Source organism: Motacilla alba, chromosome 21 (genome assembly GCF_015832195.1).
Source record: "Motacilla alba alba isolate MOTALB_02 chromosome 21, Motacilla_alba_V1.0_pri, whole genome shotgun sequence".
Lineage (NCBI taxonomy): Eukaryota > Metazoa > Chordata > Aves > Passeriformes > Motacillidae > Motacilla > Motacilla alba.
The window spans coordinates 1,419,350-1,429,554 of record NC_052036.1 but is presented as its reverse complement, the minus strand read 5'-3'; the positions used below and the strand labels follow the sequence as shown (position 1 = coordinate 1,429,554).

The 10,205-nt window shown below is 53.7% G+C and overlaps 1 long non-coding RNA gene across 1 annotated transcript; it reads left to right on the top strand.

Annotated features, from left to right (window-relative positions):
- Nucleotides 1-6,805: 6,805 nt before the first annotated feature.
- On the top strand, nucleotides 6,806-9,900 carry LOC119710598. Its single transcript, XR_005259581.1, has 3 exons — nucleotides 6,806-7,112; nucleotides 7,712-7,762; nucleotides 9,110-9,900. It is a non-coding gene; the product is annotated as an uncharacterized LOC119710598 (long non-coding RNA).
- The last annotated feature ends 305 nt before the right edge of the window (nucleotides 9,901-10,205 follow it).

Here is a 10,205-nt window from a genome sequence, read left to right as displayed (position 1 = left end):
ATGCCACAAGATAAGATAAAACTCTGGATTTTTTTTTTTTTTTGTCTTCCCAGTCCTGGCTGCAGGAATTCCCTCTCCGAGTCCTTCAACACTTTAAAACAAGAGAGATCCTGGGATTTTTGCTCTCCCAGCCCTCATTGCAAAAATTCCCTCTCCAAGTGCTGTGACACACTCCTGAGGCAAGAAGAATTCCTGGATTTTATATTTTCCCAGTCCTGGCTGCAGGAATTCCCTCTCCAAGTGCCACAAGACAAGAGGGGACCCTGGAATTTGAGACAAGAGGGGACCCCGGGTTTTGAGACAAGAGGGGACCCCGGGTTTTGAGACAAGAGGGGACCCCGGGTTTTGAGACAAGAGGGACCCTGGAATTTGAGACAAGAGGGACCCTGGAATTTTTGCTCTCGCAGTCCTGGCTGCAGGAATTCCCTGTCCAAGTGCCACAACACTTTGGGACAGGAGGAAACCCCGGAATTTGTGCCTGCAGCTCACCAAACTGCCAGGAAATAAGGGGATAAGCAGCCCTGGTGGTGCAGCTGGACACAAAGTCACATCCTGAGATGAAAGGGGGAATGCAGCTGATCCCAGGCCCTTCACACCAGCTCCGGGGCTGGGGAGGGCAGCAAGGAGGAGCTGAGCTTTGGCAGCACCCCCGGCATCCTGGATCAGCCGCCTCGGGGAGAAATTCTCCTCTCCAGGCACAAAACTCCACATTTTTGCGAGCATTGCGACGTTTTGTACATCAATTATCGAAGGGATTTTTCCTTTTCCCTGCTGAAGGAAGGTTTTCTTTGGGAAATTCCCGGTTTAAAATGATTATTTTCTTGCCCACTTTGGCCAGTTTGCTCTCCCTGCGCAGTGCTGGTGGGGCAGCTTCCTCCTGGTGACTTTTATGAGTCTGACTTCCAGATTAATTCACCAGAGATCCAAGCCCGGGGCTCTCCTTCAGACTTGGAGGGAGAACAGGCCAGGATTAGGTGTCCGCATGCAAATCCCGTTCTTTGTGGGGTCACTGAGCAGAGCTGGCAGGTGGGGCCTTTACCAGAAATCAGCTTTTACAGTCACGAGGTTCCTGCTGTGGTCGGGGAGGGACAACAACGCAAGCCCAGCTGCTCTGACACCTGAGTCACCTGGAAAAAATGGGATTTGGGGGTGGGGGGAATGTCCTGCAGTCCCTTGTCCTTGTGGGACACGTTCAGTGCTGGCTGTGGTACCAGGGGGGATCCAGGGGGATCCAGCGGGATCCAGGGCCAGGGGGACCCTCAGCCCCCTTCAAAAGCTGGGAATGTTCACCTGGAGAAGAAAAGGAGAGCTCAGAGCCCCTTCCGGTGCCCAAAGGAGCTCCAGGAGAGCTGGAGAGGGACTGGGGACAAGGGATGGAGGGACACAGACAGGGAGGGTGAAAAATGCCAATATTCTGATTAAATCAGCATCCCTGTGGCTTTATTCCATTGCTCCGTGAAAAATCCCTGCCCGAGGGCCGGGTTAACGGGATATTGGGAGTAAATTCCTCCTGTGAGGGAGATGAGGGGTTGGGATGGAATTCCCAGAGAAGCCACAGCTGCCCCATCCCTGGAAGTGTCCAAGGCCGGGCCGGAGCCCCCTGGGACGGTGGAAGGTGTCCCTGCTGGTGGCCCTGGTTGGGATTTCAGGTCCCTTTGACCCCAAACCGCTCAGGGGCTCCAACAGCAGGAACTCTCCCCGCCGCGACCCGCGCCCATTCAGCTTCCAATCAAGTGGAAAGCAAACATCTCTGGGACATGGAGAGCCTTTTCTTCCTGCCTTTATCTCCTTCCTCCCCTCTCTCATTCTCCCTTCGGCGCTCACGGGCTGAGATTCCAGCGGCAGCGAAGCCCCCAGCGAGCGAGCGGGGGGAGAGGCCTAGGCCCGCTCCTCGGCCTAGCCGTGAATAGGCCCGGCCTAAGCGGGCCCGGGACCAAAAAGGAGCCGAGGACTGCTCATTGTGGGGCTGCTCGGGGTCAGCACGGACCATATGTCACCATTCCAGTGCCAGGGTCTCCATGGAGCCCCCTCGGCCCGGCCCTTTGTCGCCGCGTCCCCCCAGATATATTCATGGCCTGGCCGGGCCGTGCCCGGGGACAGAAACAAATTGCTACAAGGCAGGCCCACCCCGTCGGGCTGCCAGCAGCAGACAATCATAAAAGGCCGGTGCAGACTGTTTAAAAGCTGGAGAAAGGGCCGGTTGCCATGGCGATGGGATGGGAGGCCTGTTGCGGCCCATTAAACTCCAATCACATGTAAATTTATCCCCAGGCCTCCAGCGAGGGGGGACCCCCAGAGCTGCAGAATAGCCCCCGACAATAAGCAGTTTGTTTATCAATTCAGGTGCCGTTTAATTGGCTCCATTCAAGCCCCTCTTTGTTTAAAGTAATAACCTTTACAAAGCCCCACTGATTTATCATTTCCAGCACTCCATTAGATGGGCTTCTTGAAATCCTTGCAACCACCTCATCTCCCGGGAGAATAAATCAAGAGGGGATGCTCCGAGGTGGTACCCGCGGGTGGAGGGCTCTGGAATCCCTGAGGAGTTTCTTGGGATGCCTTCCACGGCCTGGGCTGTGCCTGGAGCAGCGGGAATGACCTTGCTGTAAACTCCGGCTCCTCTGCAGCCTGCAGGAGAGGGAAGGTCACCCTGGAGGTTTGCAAAGAGACGGAGGAAAAACATCCCCGAGCTGACGGGCAGCAAGGGGAAACTGATTTTTAGCGAGGAGGAGGAGGGTTTGCTCCTCTGGATGGTTTTTAGGGGAAGAAGTGGTGGAGAGGCTCGGGGTGATGCCACAACCAGGGACAGAGGGGCTGCCACAACCCGAGGCACAAGGAAGCTGTGGATTCCCCATGCCTGGAATTGTCCAAGCAACCTGGGACAGCGGGACCCACGGGATGGGGGGCACTGGATGACCTTCGAGCCCCTTTCCAGTCCAAAGCGTTCCATGAAGGGCTCAGTGGGTTCTTTTTCACTGCTCCTGAACACCAAGAAATGCAGAGTTACTGACAGCCAGGATTGATGGACATCCAGGGATTGATGGATATCCAAGGACTGATGGAGATCCAGGGATTGATGGATATCCAAGGACTGATGGAGATCCAGGGATTGATGGACGTCCAACAGCACAGCCAAGAGCCCAGAGTGGCAGATGAGCCCCTGGGGGAAGTCTGCGCATCCTGCACCTCCCATTCCACAGATCCCGCTGGAATTCCCTTTATTCCTCGTGTGCAGAACGGGGCAGGTTGGGGCTGGACCCTCTCCCAGTCTGGAGTCCCTGGGTTCCTCAATAATTTCAGCTTTCCCCACAGAAATTGCTGGGAAAAGCTAAAAATGGAGTCTCCAAGGGGACAGGAATGAGGAGAGCAAAAAGGACATCAAATGTGTCTGGCTTTGGTGGCAGCTGGGTTGGGCTGGCTCTTTAATCCACCAGCACCTGACTGAGGGGAACACAGAGTCACTGAGCCATTAAGTTTCGGAGAAAGTCCCAAACTTTTTGGAAAACTTTGGCAAAAGCGCCAAGATTGTGAATTCCAACCTTGGAGCCAACACCCCCCAGCGTTCCCATTTCTCCCAGGGCCACCAAAATCTTCAGTTTCTGAGCTCTTCCAGGGATGGTGACTCCAGCACTTCCCTGGGGTGGGGGTGATTACATTTGCCTCATTAACAAAGCTCCCAGTGGATTTTTAGCTGCAGAGGGGACAGCGAGAAAAGCAGCCCGAGAGGAGCTGGGATCCCAGAGGATCCCCTTTGGAGCGGGATCGGAGCGCCAGGGAAGCAGGGCGGGAGGTCAGGGGTTAAACGGCAGCACTGGGAAGTTCTTTGCAAGTGAAAAGTGGGGTTTGCAAACCCGGGAATAATCCCGAGGCTTTCCAAAGCTTCCCAAGGTGCCCCCCAGCCCAGCGAAAGCTGCCCCGGGGCAGAGGGAGCAAATCCATGAATCCATTATCCCCGCACAATGAGCTCCCTCCCAAGCTCCATTTCCCAAACCAGACTTTTAAAACCCCCCCAAATCTGACACAAACCTGAACACCCCCTCGGTTTTCCCCCTCTCTTTTCCAGGCTCCGGAGGCAGAGAAGCTGCTGGGAATCACCTCCTCCCCGACAGGGAGCCGCGGTCTAATTAAGAAGAAACCTCCGCGAGCCCCTTACAAAGTCTGAGTGGCAGCTGATTATTGTAGCAAAGTGCAACCTCTGCCATTTTGTCAAGCAAGCCCATCAAATTAGGGCGAAATAAGATGTCCATCTGCTTCCTGAATGGCAGCGCCGCCAAAAAATCAGATTCCCACCAGTTCCTTAAGTCCCAATTATTCCCAGATTATCTTTTGAGATCGGGAGATCGGGCGCTGAATAAACCTCGTGGCCTCGTTACTGACAGCCCGGTGCATCCCTAAGGAGGGCAGGGGGGCTCGGGTGTCAATCCCCGGGGTGACCCCGGGGCTGGCGCTGGCCCGGTGGCCACCACAGCGGATAAACATTCCCGGCTCCCCCGGGATAAACATTCCCGGGCTCTGCAGGGAAACCGAGGGGACGGGGCCTTGGGAAGTTAAAGAATAACCAGGCAGCGGCAGGAGGGGTGGGAGTGGCAGAAAATTGGGGCTCCAGCCTGGATTTTGGGGGTGGCAAACCAAAGGGGAAGGGAATGATTTCGGGAGGAGGAAGGGAAAAGTCATCCCGTGGTCCCAAGCGCCTTTCCCACGGGGGCAAAGATCAGAAAGGCCTCTCGGGTGGCACAAGAATTGCAATTTGATTGTAATTGTAATTTTAAGGCATTTCCAGTGTTTTCCTGAAGGCCTCAAGTTTTCTTTCCTTCCCTGTTCCTGCTGGCCCAAAGCTGCTGGGAAAGGATTTCCCTGGAGAGCAAAACTCTTGTCCTGCTGTGCCCACCCATCCCCAGATGGATTTTCTCACCCCACATCTCCCCTCTCATTTCCCCAGCAAGGCCATGGTTTCCTCCCCCCGCCCTCTTTCAGGACTTTGGAAAGGTAAAATTCTCTTTATGGAACCCCAGAGTTTGGGGTTGGACCCCCAGGTGTGGGGTTGGAAGGGTCCTTAAAGGTCATCTCATTCCAAAGCCCTGATGCACTCGCAGACTTCTGCTGTGGAATTTTTTTACCTCTCAACTCCCTCAAAATCCATTCAGTTAGAAAAGAGGAATGAGATTGGGAATACGAGGTAAGAATTCCAATTTGTTTTCCTCCCTCTGCTTCGCCCGCCGAGTTTAATCCTGATTTTTCCCATACCGAAGTCAAAACGTTTCTCTTGGAAGCCAAGCCACGACAACACTGCCCAGAAAGGCAAATCTGTGTCCCACAGGATTGAATTCCATCATCCTCTTCCCACCCAAAAAGGGAGATAAGAGATTTTGGGAGACATCCCCGTTCCCACAGCCTGTAAATGAGGCAAGAAAACCCCACAGTTCTCCCCCTTCCGCTTCCCAGACAGCCCAGAACGTGGAAAAACTTTTTGAAGCCTTTTTTCCTTCCTTTCCCCCCCCTATTCCGAGGCTTTGATTGCAAATCCTTTTGTCTCCCAGCTCCAGGGAACTCCCCCTCTTGCAGGTGGTGCTTGGCAGGCGAGGGGGAACTTCAGAGATTCCAGACTGTGCCCGGAGAGAGGCCGGGGATGAGCCGGGCTGGGGTGGGAGGGAGGAACTTTTATTACACGGATCTAACAAGCAAAGCTTCCCAGAACGTTGCTGGGAGCATCCAGGCTCCGAATCTGCATGAATTTCCACTTCAAACGCTGCACAGAAGCATCTTTATCACTCACCCAGTTCCCCCAATGAAAGATTCTCCCATCTCTCTCCAAAAGCTCTGCTGAAGTTAAAAAAAAAAAACAAAAAACAAAAAACAAAAAACAATTAAAAACCCCCAAGCAACACAAAACAGAGGCAAAAAAAAAAAAAAAAAAAAAAAAAAAAAAAGCCCCAGAGGTTGTTGGTGGTTTCTGTCTGGAAATGTCCCAGCTCAGGTTGGTGTGGAGATTTAAAGCACTGCAGCCCTCAAACTGGAAATGAGGAGCTCTGGCCACAGCAGATCCCCGCATTTCACCCAGAAGATCCCCAAAACCTGGCCCTGGAGTTTTCCAGTGAAATCCCAACAGCTTTTTGCCCCGGAATAAATCCCCTTCACCTGGCTGCTGCCCGTGTTGGGACCCAGGAGTGACAGGACCGAGCTGCCAGGGGGTTTGGGGCCAGGGAATGAAGTTCCCAGAGGCTGTGGGTGAGCTCTGACCGCTGGGGAAGGTGCCCAGCACCCCGAAACTGAGGCAAAAACAGGAATGGTTTGGGAGCTGCCAGCGGGAATGCAAATCCCTCCGGGAAAAGCAGCTGGAGAGGCTGAAGGAATGCATCAATATTCCCGAGGAAATTTCCCTGGCCGCAGCCTGGGGCAAGGCAGAGCTGTGGGGCCGTGCCAGCTCCCCATGGGGAAGAGTCCGGGGGTCTCTTTCTCCTCTCCAAAGGCCAGAGGGAAAAGAGGGGGAAAAGCCAACAGCTTTTCCTGCGTGACCCAGATTGTTCTTGAACGTTCCTGGGGAGGGCAAAAATAAACAACGCTGTGCTCTGCTGGAGTGGGGACACCTCGCGGGTCAAGCCCGGCATTAAATTGTGGGATGGCACCATTTCCATACAAATGCTGCGAGGGGAGAGTTGGGAAAGAGAAAAGGGAAAAAAAAAAAAAAAGGGAGGGGGGGAAAGAAAAATAATAAAAGCCCTCCAGAAGCCCCAGCCAGAAAACTGCAACTCTTGGTTTCATTGTGCGCCGGTGACAAGAGCAAACCCAAAATCAAAGAGTTTCATGGTCATTTTTCTATCAGCAAGTGATGCCGGGTGAATAACTTATTTACATGCCAATGTGGAGGCCTGAAATGGCCCGGGATGGGAAAAACGCAGCGCCTCTGTTATCAACAATGATAGCAGCAGCTCCTGGGAGCCACCCCGGGAGGAGGGCCCTAACGAGGCCGGGCGGCAGCGCGGAATGGCAATGGGTTTTTAATTGGTGACACATTATATTTATCAAGCTGACAGCGGAGGGGCAGAGCAGCAACCTCCTCGCTGTGTGTTTGCCTTCCACGACTTCCTTTGAACCCATTCACGTGTGAAAAGAATGTAAAGGTTATGGGAAGGGAGGGGGGGAGGAGGAGGAGGAGGAGGAGGAAGAGGAGGAGGGGGAGGACGGGAGGGAAGGAAGCCTTGTAATAATCCAGCATCATCCTGAGTGATAACACTGAATTATTCAGGAGGGTGCTTAAAGGGGGGGTAAATCAAGGCTGAAACAAAAGAGGAGTGAGGCCTGGCTCCTTCCCCTCTGGGGCTGCTGGGATCGGGGCGGGAGAAGGGAGGCAGGGCAGGGGAAAAGGGGAAAAGGGGGGAAAAGGGGGGAAAAGGGGGAAAAGAGGGAAAAGGGGGAAAAGGGGAAAAAGGGGGGGGAAAAGGGAGAAAAGGGGGAAAAGGGAGGAAAAGGGAGGAAAAGGGGGAAAAAGGGAAAAGGGGGGAAGGGGAAAAAGGGGGGAAAAGAGGGAAAGGGGGGAAAAGGGAAAAGGGGGGAGAAGGGGAAAAGGGGGGAAAAGAGGGAAAAGGGGGGAAAGGGGGGAAAAGGGGGAGAAGTCCTGTCAGAGTTGTTTAGTGGGGCAGAATGGGCCCTGTGGCGGGGCAGAGTTGTGAAAAGTGTTTCGTGTTTGTAATGTTTGCAATATTTGTGAGCTCAGGGATGGAGGGAGAGCCTGGGGAGCAAAGGGAGCCCTCCCAGCCTGGGAAAGGTCAGTGGGAGCCTGGGATGGGATCAGTGGGATGGGATGGGATGGGATGGGATGGGATGGGATGGGATGGGATGGGATGGGATGGGATCAGTGGGATGGGATCAGTGGGATGGGATGGGATGGGATGGGATGGGATGGGATGGGATGGGATGGGATGGGATCAGTGGGATGGGATCAGTGGGATGGGATGGGATGGGATGGGATGGGATGGGATGGGATCAATAGGATGGGATCAATGGGATGGGATGGAACTTCTGGCTTTTCCTTCCCCACCTCCTCTTCCTGCAGCCTTCACATCTTAGGCCGCAGAGGAGGTTTGGATGGGGAATTAGGAATAAATCCTTCCCTGGGAGGGTGGTGGGGCCGTGGCCCAGGTGATTCCACACCCCTGGAAGTGCCCAAGGCCAGCCTGGGATGCTGGAGTGTCCCTCCCTGGAAGGAGCTGATTTTGGAGTCCCTTCCAACCCAACCATGCCATGATCCCATGACCTCCCTCGGGATCTCCCACCACCCCAGGTGCTGGAATGCACCCGCCAGGTTCCCCAGAGCATCCCCAGCCCCTCTGGCTGCAGCCTTTCAGCGCTGCTCTGCCTAAATAAACAGAAAACCCATTTCAAAACTTATTTAAAGTTCAGTTTAGTTTCATTTAAAAACTATTTCACCTGGGAGAGTTCATTTTCCCCTCGGTAATTCCACCCAGGACAGCAGCACGAGGAGCTTCCCCCACCTCCAAACCCATCCCTTCCCCTCCTTTCATCATTTGTTGACCCCGACTTTTCATGTCCACTTTGGCTTTTTAAAATTTTTTTTTTATATTTTTTTAAACCCGGAGCAGGTAAAAAAAAAAAAAAAAAGGCAAAAAGAAAAGCGCCAGAAGAGCCTAATGAAATATTTAAGATTTTTTATTTTTTTTCCCCCTCTTTCCTCCGAGGGAAAGCCTTGGAAGTGCTGACAAAGGTTTTGTTTGGGATGAGCCCGGAGCAGGTTGCAGAAAGCACCGGGGTCACTCCATATTGAGGGGAGCTGTGTTGGCATTGGTCACAGCTGTGCCGGCGCGGCTCCCGGCTGGGCCACCAGCCCCCGGGCCTTTGTGGCCAGCCGCAGTGGATTGCGGGGCGCCTTTGTTGGCGGCCGGGCTCGCGCCCGCAGCCACGCTCACAGCCCCGGCCCGCAGGAAAGCAGCCCGGCCCTGACAGCGTGATGAATTCCTGCACTGCTGCGCCGCATAATGAACTCCAGCGCCGCTGCCCCCGGCTCGGAGGGGGGGAAAAACCCCAAAAAACAAAACCCGACCCCGTATCCCACTGCTCGCCTCCTTGGAACCTGATTTTTTCCCACTAACTGCAGCCTGATTGATGGAGCCTCTCCCGCGCCGGGCGTCTGTGGCTCCGGGCCTTTGGCATTCGCTGACATTTTCGCCGAAGCGACCGTGAAAGGGCAGATTTTCCTGGAAACGGAGCCGCGGCGGGGAAAACGCGCGGAGCCGCCTGCCCTGCCTGCTCCCCGGGGCCGGGCAGGGACCTGGAGCACCCCTGATGGGAGAGGGTGCAGCGAGGGGGGCCCATCCCAGCTCCTCTTCCACCAGGAGGGCCCATCCTAAATCCTTCTCCATCATCCCAGCTCCTCTTCCACCAGGAGGGCCCATCCCAGCTCCTCTTCCATCACCCCAGCTCCTTCTCCATCACCCCAGCTCCTTCTCCATCACCCCAGCTCCTTTTCCACCAGGAGGCCAATCCCAGCTCTTTTTGAAAAGTAATATTTATATTACTTACTGGTTACTTACTTATATTACTTACTTATTACTTACTGGTGCCATCCAGCAATGGGAATGATCCCACTAAATCTGGGATTCTGGAATGATTCCCAACTGGAATGATCCCATTCAATCTGGAATGATTCCCAGCTGGAATGATCCCATTCAATCTGGAATTCTGGAATTATACCCAACTGGAGTGATCCCATTAAATCTGGAATTCTGGAATTACTCCCAACTGGAATGATCCCATTCAATCTGGAATGATTCCCAGCTGGAATGTTCCCATTCAATCTGGAATTCCTGATTTCTGATCCCTGTTCTCCCCACTCGTCCTGACAGGACTCACAGGGAAAAGCAATCTGGCCCGAGGATATTCTCAGGGGAGATAATAATAATAATAATAATAATAATAATAATAATAATAATAATAATAATAATAATAATAATAATATCACATTCTGCTGCTTGTTCCACGGGGAATGCTGGGGCATTCCTGCTTCTGCTGGGCCGGATGTCCTGGGAATATTCCTGGGAATGTCTGAGCATGGAGGGGTCAAATTAGGGAAAGGTTTGTTAAAAATCAATGAGTTTTAATTGCAGCATTCCCTGAGCATGGCCCCGACCCCAAGGCCTGGCCAGAGGCTCTGCTCCCAGCTCCAGCTGAAACCTTTGGACCAAAACATTCAT